Below are 17869 nucleotides of genomic sequence, written 5' to 3' on the forward strand. Positions count from 1 at the left end.
TGGCATGTCGGTGGCATGTCAGTATCATGGTTGGCATGTCGGTGACATGGTCAGTAGCTCAGTATCATGGTTGGCATGTCAGTGGCATGGTCAGTAGCTCAGTATCATGGTTGGCATGTCGGTGTCATGTCAGTATCATGGTTGGCATGTCAGTGGCATGGTCAGTAGCTCAGTATCATGGTTGGCATGACGGTGTCATGTCAGTATCATGGTTGGCATGTCGGTGACATGGTCAGTAACTCAGTATCATGGTCATTATCAAGGTCAGTATCATGTCAGTATCTTGTCAGTATCATGGTCAGTATCATGGTCAGTATCTTGTCAGTATCATGGTCATTATCATGGTCAGTATCATGTCAGTATCATGGTCAGTATCATGTCAGTATCTTGTCAGTATCTTGGTCAGTAACATGGTCAGTATCATGTCAGTATCATGGTCAGTATCATGGTCAGTATCATGTCAGTATCTTGTCAGTATCATGGTCAGTATCATGGTCAGTATCATGGTCAGTATCTTGTCAGTATCATGGCCAGTGTCATGATCAGTATGTCAGTATCATGGTCAGTATAGAGCGCCTAAATCCTGACATCACTCTCTCATCCCCTGGTTCTGCCCGGTTCACGGAAGTACCTTCTCTATGGAGGATAACATGGGCTCATCTTAAAATCGTTTCATATAAGCCTTGTGGTCCAAAAATAAACAAGCTGTCTCTGCGTTATTGTCAGGGAGGTGTCTCTGTATCGTTTGCGACAGTCAGTCACTCATATATGATACCGTCTGTTTCTAGCGAAAATGTAACTAATTCAGTAGCAGTAACATAGCGTTTTCTCTCAGTCCGTTGATTCTTCATATACAAAACACAGTTCTTATACGAGGCGATCTAAAATCCCCCCTATGGGGATTACAATGCAAATAAAACACAGTTCTTATATGAGGCGATCTAAAATCCCCCCTATGGGGATTACAATGCAAATAAAACACAGTTCTTATATGAGGCGATCTAAAATCCCCCCTATGGGGATTACAATGCAAATAAAACACAGTTCTTATATGAGGCGATCTAAAATCCCCCCTATGGGGATTACAATGCAAATAAAAAGTACATGAACCCGTGGATTTGCGCCCTCTTCGGTGCTGTATTGTGTCAGTATCATATCAGTATCATGGTCAGTAACTCAGTATCATGTAAAGATGGTCACATTGGTTGCTCCATATCAATAATCATAGGCTAGACATATTCTGGACTGGTGGTTTGATTTAATCTCATGGTTTATTGACCTTAATTAGTAAATTACATTTTGTACAACATTAAAACATTTCATAAATACAAATTAAATAACAGTTCACAGTTTTTGCTAAACAATATTTACAAATTATTCACAATGGGTTTGATTTTAACCCTACAATTCCCATAATGCTTTGGTGCACTGCTCCTCCTTGTGGATAGGGGGGAGGGCTGTCTTACTGAGACAAGATGTAGTCCAGGAAGCAAGTGAGCCCAGTGTCCATGACATCACGGAGCCCATGGACACTTTAAAAACCTTTAAATATCTAAAAACACAGTATATTACCCACATAAAACCCCCCAGGAAAGTGTTTCTTGTCTCCCAAACATCATTAGAATAAGATATGGTTGCAAAAGGGGTGAAGTGGCCCTTTAAGGTTTTGACTTGCCCTTTGTTGTATGAGCCTGGGGCACAACGTTTGAAAACATTGAAGACATTGTTCACATTGAGTCACATTTAAAAAAAATAGTAATCCCAAAACAAATACCGGTAAATAGCGTGATGTAAGACGATCGAACTCTATTGCATGTGAGGCTGGATTGTGGATTCATTCAACCTGTCATAAGCTTCAGCTTTCATTATGATGATGTGATTAAATATGCAGCTAACCACACTGAAGTCTCAACGGCTTTGCTTTGTTATTGAAATATCTTGGTATGTATAGGCCTACTGGAGTTGGTGATTACATCAATCTTAACCGGTTGATATGGCTATAGGTTTTGATTGAAGTATTCATTAACAGTTTGGAGAATTAGAGTACATTTCAAGCACAACTCGATACAAATAACTGTTAAATGTGGACGAACCCCATAAAAACATTACACTTGTTTACAAGAAGGTCCATCCTTTTCAATTAATCAGAACATGTAGCGACATACACTTCCATATAACCAAAAACAGAAAATCATCATAAAAGGAGGTAAAAAGGGAACAAACATATACAGTGAGGGGAAAAGGGGGGGGGGGGTGATTCAGATTTTACGGGGGCCAGTTTCGAATTGCAGCCGTCCGTAGGTGCCCTTTGAGAGCGGTTTTGAAGGAGTCAAGGGATTCACATGACTGTCTTAATGACTGTTGGTAGGGCGTTCCACATTTTGGTGGCATAGGAGCAGAAGGAATTTGGTCCCTTGTTTGTGCCGAATCTGGGTTGCAAATGGTTTGTTGAACTCCCTCTGGTGTTGTGGCTGTGGACTTCGTTGACATTAGGGATGTATTTGGACAGGTACATGGGTATCTTGGTGGTGTATCGAATCTTGTGGACCAGACCCATTGCAAGATACTGTACTCTGTCATCAACCCTAAGCCATTACAGCCTGTCAAAGTAGGCAGGGGTGAGGTGGGTGAGGGGGGTGAGGCCCAGTATAGCCTGACCAGTTTGTTTTGGGAAGTCTGGAGCCTTGTTATAAGGGCCTTTGAGGTGCTGTGCATGCATAGTCATAGAAACCTTGTACGAGGGCTCCTGTTAGGGTCTTCAATGTGTTTTTGTCGACCAGTGAGGAGATCCTCTATAGGAATCTTTGGTTGACTTTTTTGATTATGTTGGTGGCCATTTTATCACCGGAAAGATTTGCCTCCAGGATGGAACCTATAGGTTGTAGGTAATTGAATCTTTTCGTGTGATAATATTGTCACCCACTCTAACCAAGAAGCCATCTGCCTTGCTGAGATTACTATTAGATCCAAAGAGAATGGATTCAGTTGGCAGCCTACTTTATTCATCCTGAGGGGAAACAGGCGCGGACCTGTAGAATTCTTTAAATAGAAAACGATAAAGGCCACTCGTCATATTTCAAAATGCAAATGTTTTCTCCATCACCCGATGCAGTACCATACAGTACAATGGAGGGTAACAGGTTCACGTATAAATCCCATGCATTTCGAAATATTGCAGGTGGTCATGAATTGAAATTTGTTTACTATACTGGTCATGTGTAGCACCTGTTAAGATTGTGTTTTATTTAACACAATTAACATTAAGGAAGGATGTTCCGGGGGGTCCCCGGAACATCCAGACCCCCAGGAACGCGCCCATGGGGGGGCGGGCCGGTTCCGGCGAGCCGCACCGCATCCGAAACGGTTGAGAAATGACAATTACTGTGTGGGGGTCCCCAGGGGGTCCCTATACTGTACTGTACTGTACTGTACTGTCACTGTACTGTACTGTAACACCTGAAATCATCATATATACAGTTAATATGTATGTGTGTGTTAGGCTGCACAACAGTGACAGTTGGTTTTGAACGCTATTTTCATGCTCGGACAGACCAAGGCAGCCAGGGACACACAAAGCTCCGTAATGAAGTGGTCGCACCACTTAAAAACAAAGACAATGAATTAAAATAAAGTAATTCACATCTCTCTCATACATATAAAAAAGAAGACATCATACTAAAACGTATGATATACTTGCTATAATACTGTATTGATTATGTATTGTACCAAACCCATAAGACAAGAACAGACATAACACGCATAAGTTAATCATGTTACCGGTATGCAAATTAAAATAAACATGAGCACGAACACCTGTACACGCCAAGACATTTAAATCTCTCTGTGTGTCTATTAACTGTTAATATGCTCAGGTCTCATTATCAGATGAAACTGACTCAATGAAACATATTATTGACCGTTATTACCGACATGTAATTCTACTATGATGAGATCAATTCATCCTTGAATTGATTGCTGGTCGCCTGCATTAGTTTACCAAGTGCAACAATGTCGCAGGCTGGTAATCACTAGCCTTTCTTCTGGACGTCAGGCGGCGGTCTTCGATGTGCCACAGAGGAATCTCAACAGCTTGTGCATCGTGGACTTAAAACTCACAGGACTGGAAGCTGAGCTAAAATATATGAGAGAGAGAGAGAGGGAGGGGGAGAGGGGGAGAGAGAGAGGAGAGAGAGGGAGAGGGAGAGAGAGATTGTCAGTAATGACATTTCCAACAGTGTCTTCATTGAATTGCATGGTCTTCACTAATTCGTTTCATTATAAGGCATCACAATTTCCGTCTACCCACTCTACTGCTTCTCATTGGCTTGACCATTTGTAGGCCTACACTCTCTCAGAGTTACAGACCTGTAAGGGTCCATTTGGTTCCATTTGTACACTACTCTCTCAGAGTTACAGACCTGTAAGGATCCATTTGGTTCCATTTGTACACTACTCTCTGAGTTACAGACCTGTAAGGGTCCATTTGGTTCTATTTGTACACTCTCTCAGAGTTACAGACCTGTAAGGGTCCATTTGTACATTCTCTCAGAGTTACAGACCTGTAAGGGTCCATTTGTACACTACTCTCTCAGAGTTACAGACCTGTAAGGGTCCATTTGTACACTCTGTCAGAGTTACAGACCTGTAAGGGTCCATTTGTACACTCTCAGAGTTACAGACCTGTAAGGGTCCATTTTGGTCCCTGGACCCCACATTGAGAACCACTGTCAGATCTGTTTACAACAATCAGTACAATCTTTTTATCAGTACAATCTCTGAAAAGGTTTTCAGGCGTGCTGAAAATGCCCAACAACAGCCCACAGCAGTCTACTGTTGACAGTATAACGATAACAGTATAATTCGACACAGCGACTGACAGTTGAAGTTAATTGTTGTCTTTACCTCACAGCATTCAGGGCTTCCACATTCCTGTGGCTCTGAATCCACTCCTGCAGAGCGTTGTCCTCCTCCTCCTCCCGGCTCTTCATCTTCTCCTGCTCGTCCTGCGACGAGATGCGGTCCCAGATGTCGGTGTTGACCCACAGGGCGCCGGTCATGAGCGTGTAGCTGGCGTGCGCGCAGGTGATCCAGCGGCACAGCGGGCAGGTGACCACGCGGATGCCGCTGCGCAGCCGCGACATGGCCTCCAGGCAGGGCGCGCAGAAGGTGTGATCGCAGTGCAGCATCCTGGGGATGCGGTGCCAGCGGGAGTACCCGTGGAAGCACACGGCGCACTCCAGCTCCTCGTTCACTGGCATGATGATGATGATGATGATGATGATGATGATGGGAAGAGTTCTGTGATGGTTGCAGCCTGTTGAAGGTTGTTGTACTGTAGCCTGTACAGTTGTGTTCACCGCGAATGATTTGAAGACTGCTGGTCCTGAAACTGAGCAAACGGTACAAAAAAAACATTAAACATAAAGATAGGTTCAAAGTTCAAGGTTCAAGTTTATTTAGTGTCCCCGAAGGGCAAATTGGGTTGCAGCATAGACAGTACATTAAACAATGAAACAGTACAAATAAACAAACGGTTCACATAGCAGATACCAAAGTACAGTAAGGTGCACATAACCATTCAAGTGCAGGCGTTAAAGTGCTATATGCGATAGGTCATAAAAGGTGCGTGTGCACGAGACCAATACAGTAAAAAGTGCGTGTGCATAGACATTAGGCACGAGACCAATACAGTAAAAAGTGCGTGTGCATAGACATTAGCACGAGACCAATACAGTAAAAAGTGCGTGTGCATAGACATTAGGCACGAGACCAATACAGTAAAAAGTGCGTGTGCATAGACATTAGGCACGAGACCAATACAGTAAAAAGTGCGTGTGCATAGACATTAGGCACTAGAACAATACAGTAAAAAGTGCGTGTGCATAGACATTAGGCACGAGACCAATACAGTAAAAAGTAAAAAGTGCTTATCATAAGGTTAGCTCCTAGATCTACCCTCAGCAGCATTCAGTGTGCAAATAGAGACAGGGACAAAGGAATGTTTGTGCCTGTTTTTTGTGGCACAACAAGGAGCTCGCAAGCGAAGGCCGGATGGGAGAAGGTGGGTTTATGGAAGAAAGAATACTAGACTACCAGTACCACTGTAATGTAGTATTTAATTTTTTTGTATTTACATTTTGTTATTAATACTGTGAGTGTGTAAACAAAGAAAAAAAAATCAACAAGAATATAATTTTGGTAAGTTTTGATGTATTACACAAAGAAGGGGTAGGACTTGATAAGTTTTCAATAAACTTCTTCCTACTCCTTTTTCGAACATAAAAATAAGTTAAGGATTATGAAAGATCACTATTATTATTTTTTGGACGCTTCTTTTTTTGTTTTTAATCTTTAATTTGTCTTTTATTGTTTATATTTTAACATGTTCGGAATAAATAAATAAATGAAAATGAAAATGAATAGTATTTGACTTATAGTCTGGTGAGACGTAGGAGGACCCTATAGGCAGGACACAATTAAACCAGTCCTACAGACCTCTCAGTGCCTGCAGTCCCCCCAAGAACACACAAGGCAGAGAGACAGCCTGGCATAAGAGAAAGGACAGTAGCTGCATGGAAGCCTGGAGGAGAGGGGCAGTGATTTGGCCGATCACTGCTGACCCGCCAACTGGAGAGTGTTGTGGTTAAGGGTCGACATGCTCTAAGAAGGTTGGGGACCACCTGATGACCTCTCTTCCAGGCCATGGCTTCATCCATTAAAGATATTATAATCGCATCTTTGATGTATTTACAAACGGACGTGCCATGGACATCACAATCACATTGCGGACAAACCAGATGCATTGTTTAAACTAAAGTGTTATTATAGCACCGACTGCTAGTTTTCAACACCTGTCCACATGCAGGAGGCTTTTCTAAAATAGAACAACACTAGTCTAAAACCCAATCAAAAATAAATAAATGAATAATTAACATCATCAGAAATCAGACCCAATTACATACATTAACTAGAGGAACTATTCATGTGAGCACAGTTGATTTGATTTCAACCATAATTTGAGTCCTTTGTACTATTAACAATCATCCTCAACAGCATAATCATCGTCAATAGTTAACCATAGAGAAACACATATCAATATAATGTCAATATAATATAGCCGTATATAATCTTACTTAAAAAATGACTTACCCCAGAGTTTGATAAGCACATCTGTGACTTCTTGTTGCCTCTGTGTGTGTGTGTGAGAGAGAGATTATATACGTCTCTCTCTGTGTTTTGCCCCTCAGTAAACTCACAGGTTCAGCCTGTCACGACAGGTTTTGTTTCTTTGTGTCACGTGGCCTTATGGTATCATTACGGAGGTTCCAAGGAAGCCTAGGAAGTAACAACTTACAAGATATATTGACTAACCTACCTTCCTTCCTTGGAACTGGCCAGGTAGGTCAGTGTAAGTCGATATGAAACCACCTTCCTTCCTTGGAACCTTCCTTCTGTTTTGAGTCTCTGTGTGCTTATTATATGGAAATGGAAAGTGGAAATGATCTAAGTGCATTAATACACACTTGAATTTCAGATATTTTGCACTTTCCTTGTGGATTTATTATGTCCAATACTTTTACTTCCACTCCACTACATCTTGGATCCAAATATTGTACTTTTACTCCACTATACATTTGTTTGAAAACTTTAGATACTAATTGCTTTGTAGATTTTGATTATCATTATTACTGTAACTGCAATGTCTTCCAGCCAGGTCTACACACACACACACACACACACACACACACACACACACACACACACACACACACACACACACACACACACACACACACACACAGGTATATATGGTGGGGGTGGGCCTACCAGTAGGCTACACACACACACAGGTATATATGGTGGGAGTGGTCCTACCAGTAGGCTACACACACACACAGGTATATATGGTGGGAGTGGTCCTACCAGTAGGCTACACACACAGGTATATATGGTGGGAGTGGTCCTACGCAGTAGGCTACACACACAGGTATATATGGTGGGAGTGGTCCTACCAGTAGGCTACACACACAGGTATATATGGTGGGAGTGGTCCTACCAGTAGGCTACACACACACACAGGTATATATGGTGGGAGTGGTCCTACCAGTAGGCTACACACACAGGTATATATGGTGGGAGTGGTCCTACGCAGTAGGCTACACACACAGGTATATATGGTGGGAGTGGTCCTACCAGTAGGCTACACACACAGGTATATATGGTGGGAGTGGTCCTACCAGTAGGCTACACACACAGGTATATATGGTGGGAGTGGTCCTACGCAGTAGGCTACACACACAGGTATATATGGTGGGAGTGGTCCTACCAGTAGGCTACACACACAGGTATATATGGTGGGAGTGGTCCTACGCAGTAGGCTACACACACAGGTATATATGGTGGGAGTGATCCTACGCAGTAGGCTACACACACAGGCATATATGGTGGGAGTGGTCCTACGCAGTAGGCTACACACACAGGCATATATGGTGGGAGTGGTCCTACCAGTAGGCTACACACACAGGTATATATGGTGGGAGTGGTCCTACCAGTAGGCTACACACACAAACACACACACACACACACACACACACACACACACACACACACACAGGTATATATGGTGGGAGTGGTCCTACCAGTAGGCTACACACACAGGTATATATGGTGGGAGTGGTCCTACCAGTAGGCTACACACACAGGTATATATGGTGGGAGTGGTCCTACCAGTAGGCTACACACACAGGTATATATGGTGGGAGTGGTCCTACGCAGTAGGCTACACACAGGTATATATGGTGGGAGTGGTCCTACCAGTAGGCTACACACACAGGTATATATGGTGGGAGTGGTCCTACCAGTAGGCTACACACACAGGTATATATGGTGGGAGTGGTCCTACCAGTAGGCTACACACACAGGTATATATGGTGGGAGTGGTCCTACCAGTAGGCTACACACACAGGTATATATGGTGGGAGTGGTCCTACGCAGTAGGCTACACACACAGGTATATATGGTGGGAGTGGTCCTACGCAGTAGGCTACACACAGGTATATATGGTGGGAGTGGTCCTACCAGTAGGCTACACACACAGTTATATATGGTGGGAGTGGTCCTACCAGTAGGCTACACACACAGGTATATATGGTGGGAGTGGTCCTACCAGTAGGCTACACACACAGGTATATATGGTGGGAGTGGTCCTACCAGTAGGCTACACACACAGGTATATATGGTGGGAGTGGTCCTACGCAGTAGGCTACACACACAGGTATATATGGTGGGAGTGGTCCTACGCAGTAGGCTACACACAGGTATATATGGTGGGAGTGGTCCTACCAGTAGGCTACACACACAGTTATATATGGTGGGAGTGGTCCTACCAGTAGGCTACACACACAGGTATATATGGTGGGAGTGGTCCTACCAGTAGGCTACACACACAGGTATATATGGTGGGAGTGGTCCTACCAGTAGGCTACACACACAGGTATATATGGTGGGAGTGGTCCTACCAGTAGGCTACACACACACAAAGGTATATATGGTGGGAGTGGTCCTACCAGTAGGCTACACGCACAGGTATATATGGTGGGAGTGGTCCTACGCAGTAGGCTACACACACAGGTATATATGGTGGGAGTGGTCCTACCAGTAGGCTACACACACAGGTATATATGGTGGGAGTGGTCCTACCAGTAGGCTACACACACAGGTATATATGGTGGGAGTGGTCCTACGCAGTAGGCTACACACACAGGTATATATGGTGGGAGTGGTCCTACGCAGTAGGCTACACACACAGGTATATATGGTGGGAGTGGTCCTACCAGTAGGCTACACACACAGGTATATATGGTGGGAGTGGTCCTACCAGTAGGCTACACACACAGGTATATATGGTGGGAGTGGTCCTACCAGTAGGCTACACACACAGGTATATATGGTGGGAGTGGTCCTACCAGTAGGCTACACACACAGACAAACAGAAACAGATGGACGTCCAGTCTTTGATCCAGTGTGAGTGTTATTTATTGATCACTGAGGATATGTCCCATGAGCATCCATGCAATGTTTTGTCGTTCTATTGAACAGAAGTGAGCAGTTGAAATTATAAACATACCAGTGATATTATAATAATAAACATACCAGTGATATTGAATGGTTCTTGGTTTGGTCTGTTTGTGGCTGCTGAGTGCTGCTGGTATGAACGGTTTGGCTCCCCAAATTTGAATTTTGGCAGCTTTATGCTTCCATACCCCAATTCCTGGACCCCAATTCCATACCCCAATTCCTGTGTCTAGGCCTACTTAGTACACCTTCTAAATGCACACCCAGTTGTCCTTCTCAGGCCCGCCACCAAGTGGTCAAAAATAATACTGAAAATAATCTAATAATAATTCCACCCTTCTATTGGCTCCTATACATTAACCACTTCAGTCCTATGTACAGTACATTAATTACATACATTAACCCCTTCAGTCCTATGTACAGTACATTCATTACATACATTAACCACTTCAGTCCTATGTACAGTACATTCATTACATACATTAACCACTTCAGTCCTATGTACAGTACATTCATTACATACATTAACCCCTTCAGTCCCATGTACAGTACATTCATTACATACATTAACCCCTTCAGTCCCGTGTACAGTACATTCATTACATACATTAACCACTTCAGTCCTATGTACAGTACATTCATTACATACATTAACCACTTCAGTCCCATGTACAGTACATTCATTACATACATTAACCACTTCAGTCCTATGTACAGTACATTCATTACATACATTAACCACTTCAGTCCCATGTACAGTACATTCATTACATACATTAACCACTTCAGTCCTATGTACAGTACATTCATTACATACATTAACCACTTCAGTCCCATGTACAGTACATTCATTACATACATTAACCACTTCAGTCCTATGTACAGTACATTCATTACATACATTAACCACTTCAGTCCCATGTACAGTACATTCATTACATACATTAACCACTTCAGTCCTATGTACAGTACATTCATTACATACATTAACCACTTCAGTCCCATGTACAGTACATTCATTACATACATTAACCACTTCAGTCCTATGTACAGTACATTCATTACATACATTAACCACTTCAGTCCCATGTACAGTACATTCATTACATACATTAACCACTTCAGTCCTATGTACAGTACATTCATTACCTACATTAACCACTTCAGTCCCATGTACAGTACATTCATTACATACATTAACCACTTCAGTCCTATGTACAGTACATTCATTACATACATTAACCACTTCAGTCCTATGTACAGTACATTCATTACATACATTAACCACTTCAGTCCTATGTACAGTACATTCATTACATACATTAACCACTTCAGTCCTGTACAGTACATTCATTACATACATTAACCACTTCAGTCCTATGTACAGTACATTCATTACATACATTAACCACTTCAGTCCTGTACAGTACATTCATTACATACATTAACCACTTCAGTCCCATGTACAGTACATTCATTACATACATTAACCACTTCAGTCCCATGTACAGTACATTCATTACATACATTAACCACTTCAGTCCTATGTACAGTACATTCATTACATACATTAACCACTTCAGTCCTATGTACAGTACATTCATTACAGTACATTAACCACTTCAGTCCCATGTACAGTACATTAACCACTTCAGTCCCATGTACAGTACATTCATTACATACATTAACCACTTCAGTCCCATGTACAGTACATTAACCACTTCAGTCCCATGTACAGTACATTAACCACTTCAGTCCCATGTACAGTACATTCATTACATACATTAACCACTTCAGTCCCATGTACAGTACATTAACCACTTCAGTCCCATGTACAGTACATTAACCACTTCAGTCCTGTACAGTACATTCATTACATACATTAACCACTTCAGTCCCATGTACAGTACATTCATTACATACATTAACCACTTCAGTCCTATGTACAGTACATTCATTACATACATTAACCACTTCAGTCCTATGTACAGTACATTCATTACATACATTAACCACTTCAGTCCTGTACAGTACATTCATTACATACATTAACCACTTCAGTCCTATGTACAGTACATTCATTACATACATTAACCACTTCAGTCCTATGTACAGTACATTCATTACATACATTAACCACTTCAGTCCTGTACAGTACATTCATTACATACATGAACCACTTCAGTCCCGTGTACAGTACATTCATTACATACATTAACCACTTCAGTCCCATGTACAGTACATTCATTACATACATTAACCACTTCAGTCCCATGTACAGTACATTCATTACATACATTAACCACTTCAGTCCCATGTACAGTACATTCATTACATACATTAACCACTTCAGTCCCATGTACAGTACATTCATTACATACATTAACCACTTCAGTCCCATGTACAGTACATTCATTACATACATTAACCCCTTCAGTCCTATGTACAGTACATTCATTACATACATTAACCACTTCAGTCCTGTACAATACATTCATTACATACATTAACCACTTCAGTCCTGTACAATACATTCATTACATACATTAACCACTTCAGTCCCATGTACAGTACATTCATTACATACATTAACCACTTCAGTCCCATGTACAGTACATTCATTACATACATTAACCCCTTCAGTCCTATGTACAGTACATTCATTACATACATTAACCACTTCAGTCCTATGTACAGTACATTAACCACTTCAGTCCCATGTACAGTACATTCATTACATACATTAACCACTTCAGTCCTATGTACAGTACATTCATTACATACATTAACCCCTTCAGTCCTATGTACAGTACATTCATTACATACATTAACTACTTCAGTCCCATGTACAGTACATTCATTACATACATTAACCACTTCAGTCCTATGTACAGTACATTCATTACATACATTAACCACTTCAGTCCCATGTACAGTACATTCATTACATACATTAACCACTTCAGTCCTATGTACAGTACATTCATTACATACATTAACCACTTCAGTCCTATGTACAGTACATTCATTACATACATTAACCACTTCAGTCCTATGTACAGTACATGCATTACATACATTAACCACTTCAGTCCTATGTACAGTACATTCATTACATACATTAACCACTTCAGTCCTGTACAGTACATTCATTACATACATTAACCACTTCAGTCCTATTTACAGTACATTCATTACATACATTAACCACTTCAGTCCCATGTACAGTACATTCATTACATACATTAACCACTTCAGTCCTATGTACAGTACATTCATTACATACATTAACCACTTCAGTCCTATGTACAGTACATTCATTACATACATTAACCACTTCAGTCCTATGTACAGTACATTCATTACATACATTAACCACTTCAGTCCCATGTACAGTACATGCATTACATACATTAACCACTTCAGTCCCATGTACAGTACATTCATTACATACATTAACCACTTCAGTCCTATGTACAGTACATTCATTACATACATTAACCACTTCAGTCCTATGTACAGTACATTCATTACATACATTAACCACTTCAGTCCTATGTACAGTACATTCATTACATACATTAACCACTTCAGTCCTATGTACAGTACATTAACCACTTCAGTCCTATGTACAGTACATTCATTACATACATTAACCACTTCAGTCCTATGTACAGTACATTAACCACTTCAGTCCTATGTACAGTACATTCATTACATACATTAACCCCTTCAGTCCTATGTACAGTACATTCCGGCCATTTTAAAATAGCCCATCTACAAGCTCACACAATGCGCCGCGATGCGACACGTTGTGAGCTTGAATTAAATCTGCAATTTTCAAATGAGTTATATAGCCTTCGTTTGAATACTTTAAATGGGACATTCACCACATTGAGTACTTTTACTTGTGGTACTTGAAGTAGTAGTACATTTGATGCCAATACAATCAATCAACTGTATTTGTTCAGACTCAGGGTCCAATAAAAACAGACAACATACAGAGAAGAAACACCCCTAACCCATAAACACGTACATTTTACAATAAACATTCATACCAGTGCTTCCAAAAAGCAGACCGGTACCTGGTGCTACTGAAGCTGGGGTTACACAGCAGACCGGTACCTAGTGCTACTGAAGCTGGGGTTACACAGCAGACCGGTACCTGGTGCTACTGAAGCTGGGGTTACACAGCAGACCGGTACCTAGTGCTACTGAAGCTGGGGTTACACAGCAGACCGGTACCTGGTGCTACTGAAGCTGGGGTTACACAGCAGACCGGTACCTGGTGCTACTGAAGCTGGGGTTACACAGCAGACCGGTACCTAGTGCTACTGAAGCTGGGGTTACACAGCAGACCGGTACCTGGTGCTACTGAAGCTGGGGTTACACAGCAGACCGGTACCTGGTGCTACTGAAGCTGGGGTTACACAGAAGACCGGTACCTGGTGCTACTGAAGCTGGGGTTACACAGCAGACCGGTACCTAGTGCTACTGAAGCTGGGGTTACACAGCAGACCGGTACCTAGTGCTACTGAAGCTGGGGTTACACAGCAGACCGGTACCTAGTGCTACTGAAGCTGGGGTTACACAGCAGACCGGTACCTGGTGCTACTGAAGCTGGGGTTACACAGCAGACCGGTACCTGGTGCTACTGAAGCTGGGGTTACACAGCAGACCGGTACCTGGTGCTACTGAAGCTGGGGTTACACAGCAGACCGGTACCTGGTGCTACTGAAGCTGGGGTTACACAGCAGACCGGTACATAGTGCTACTGAAGCTGGGGTTACACAGCAGAATAATTATACAGTTTTGAGCCGACACATACATTTATACATTAAGATTCTCAGTAAGGCATGAAAAGTGTATACTCCCACACTACAGAATAACTCACTTGCACTGCTCCACCTTGGTTTTTTCAACAATACCTTTGTATGACGGTAACAATGACGGTTCCTTGGAAGTACCTTTGTATGACGGTAACAATGACGGTTCCTTGGAAGTTGTGACAGAAGTGTCAGGTTCACTTGAATTCCATTTTCATTGTCTGATAGCATTCACTTGAACATGCATGATTTAGGGTTGATAACAGAGTACAATGTACAGCATCTTAGAAAAGAAAATAAGGTCCGCACACTGGAACCAAAGCTTTAAAAATCACACCCGTGTGAAGTGAGTGCAACTCTGTGTGGGGGTCCCCAGGGGGTCCCCAGAAGTTCCAGATCCACAGGAACACGGCCAGGGTGCCGGCCCGGTTCCCGGCGAGCCGCCTCGCGTCCGAAGCGGTCGAGAAATGACAGAGTTACCGTGTGGGGGTCAAGAAATGAAGAGTTACCATTCTAAATGTCTCTACCCATGGAGTGATTTTCGTCTTTTTTTCAAATCCTCATTTTTCATCATTTTTGACCATGGGCTATAGCCCTAGCCTGATTATCAGACTGTAGCTTTCTTGAAGCTTCAAGAGACGCAGTCCACTCAGAGAGTGGGCGGGGTCTTTGGGCTGGATCCAGGCTACTATAGCCCATGGTTTTGAGAATTTAAAAAAAAGACGGAAATAACTTAGAAACTACAAAACAATTAAAAGTAAAAGGTTCCAGCATGTGTCTCCATTGTCAGCTGAATTATAAAAAGTGTGAATGGAATTTCTAGGTGAAAGTGATTTTTATTGAGCTGTAATTGAGCCCCATTATACATTTCTCAAATTTGAAAGCACTATATTTCTAAAACTATGAGACATTTCAAAGATTTCTTTTCAGGCAAAAAAAGGACCGTAAGATGAACCTAAATAGGTTTGAATGGGGTTTCTAGGTGTAAGTATGTAGGACTAGTAGCATGCCAAAGTTTGTGCTATTGCCATTGAGAATGCATTGGGCGTTTAAGTTAAATAACTCAGAAACTACAAAACATTTCAAAGTAAAAAGTTCCAGTATGTGTGCCCACAGTAAGCTGAATTTTAAAAAGTGTGAATGGAGTTTCTAGGTGAAAGTGATTTTTTGACGTGCCATAGAGCTGCCATTGAGCCCCATTATAAATGTCTCAAATTTGGAAGCACTATATTTCTAAAACTATGAGACATTTCAAAGATTTCTTTTCAGGCAAAAAAAAGGACCGTAAGATGAACCTAAATAGGTTTGAATGGGGTTTCTAGGTGTAAGTATGTAGGACTAGTAGCATGCCAAAGTTTGTGCTATTGCCATTGAGAATGCATTGGGCGTTTAAGTTAAATAACTACAAAACATTTCAAAGTAAAAAGTTCCAGTATGTGTGCCCACAGTAAGCTGAATTATAAAAAGTGTGAATGGAGTTTCTAGGTGAAAGTGATTTTTTGACGTGCCATAGAGCTGCCATTGAGCCCCATTATAAATGTCTCAAATTTGGAAGCACTATATTTCTAAAACTATGAAACATTTCAAAGATTCCTTTTCAGGCAAACATGTCCACCGTAAGATGAACCTAAATAGGTTGGAATGGGGTTTCTAGGTGTAAGTATGTAGGACTAGTAGCATGCCAAAGTTTGTGCTATTGCCATTGGGAATGCATTGGGCGTTTAAGTTCAATAACTCAGAAACTACAAAACATTTCAAAGTAAAAGGTTCCAGCATGTGTCTCCACAGTAAGCTGAATTATAAAGTGTGAATGGAGTTTCTAGTTGAAAGTGTTTTTTTGACTTCAAGGTCCTTTTCTTTACCAACTACACCATCACTATCATAATTATAGCCTGACTGAGTGAGACTTCCGGGCGCTTTTATCTTCTTCTTTATTCAAAGTAAAGTTTCACAGTAAAGACCAGAGTGGGATTTGAACCCACAACGTCTGGATCATGTAGGCAGCCTCTTAACACATTGAGCTACCAGGCTGTCTGTGTTCTGTCATGGCCTCTCCTCTGTATTATCTGATTAACATCCACGATAACACTTAAAAGCACTAAAGACACCTTTGATGCACAGCACCATTCAAATGCTCTGTACATGATCCCAAGGCCCCATTTGAAAAGTGACACCAAGAAGAACAACTTACAACCTAAAAATCACTGAGAGCTCAGTGGCACCCTTGTTAAGATGACGTCCATGTGAGCCATAGGTTGTGAGTTAAAATCCAGCTGAGTTCCTCCTACTTTCACTCTGCAGCATGTTTTGGATAATAACATCCAGAAGAGAACTGGAAAGAGATGGAAAGCTGAGGAGATTCTCAGAGAGCATGGTGGCACTCTGTGATAAGCTCCTGTCTATGTGAGCCACAGGTCGTGGGTTCAAGTTCAGCCCATGGCCTCAGACGGCATACTATAGCATGCCATTTTTCATCATTTTTGAGGATTTGAAAAAAATACAAAAATCACTCCGAGACCATGGGCTATAGCCCATCGTCTCGGAGTCATTTTCGTCTTTTTTTCAAATCCCCGTTTTTCATAATTTATGACCATGGCGATGGGCTATAGCCCATGGTCTCGAACGGCATACTATAGCATGCCGTTTTGCATCATTTTTGAGGATTTGAAAAAAAGACGAAAATCACTCTGAGACCATGGGCTATAGCCCATCGTCTCGGAGTCATTTTCAAATCCTTGTTTTTCATCATTTATGACCATGGCGATGGGCTATAGCCCATGGTCTCGAACGGCATACTATAGCATGCCGTTTTCCATCATTTTTGAGGATTTGAAAAAAAGACGAAATCACTCCGAGACCATGGGCTATAGCCCATCGTCTCGGAGTAATTTTCGTCTTTTTTTTAAATCCTTGTTTTTCATCATTTATGACCATGGCGATGGGCTATAGCCCATGGTCTCGAACGGCAT

The sequence above is a fragment of the Electrona antarctica genome, assembly GCF_951216825.1.
Source record: "Electrona antarctica genome assembly, chromosome: 8".
NCBI lineage: Eukaryota > Metazoa > Chordata > Actinopteri > Myctophiformes > Myctophidae > Electrona > Electrona antarctica.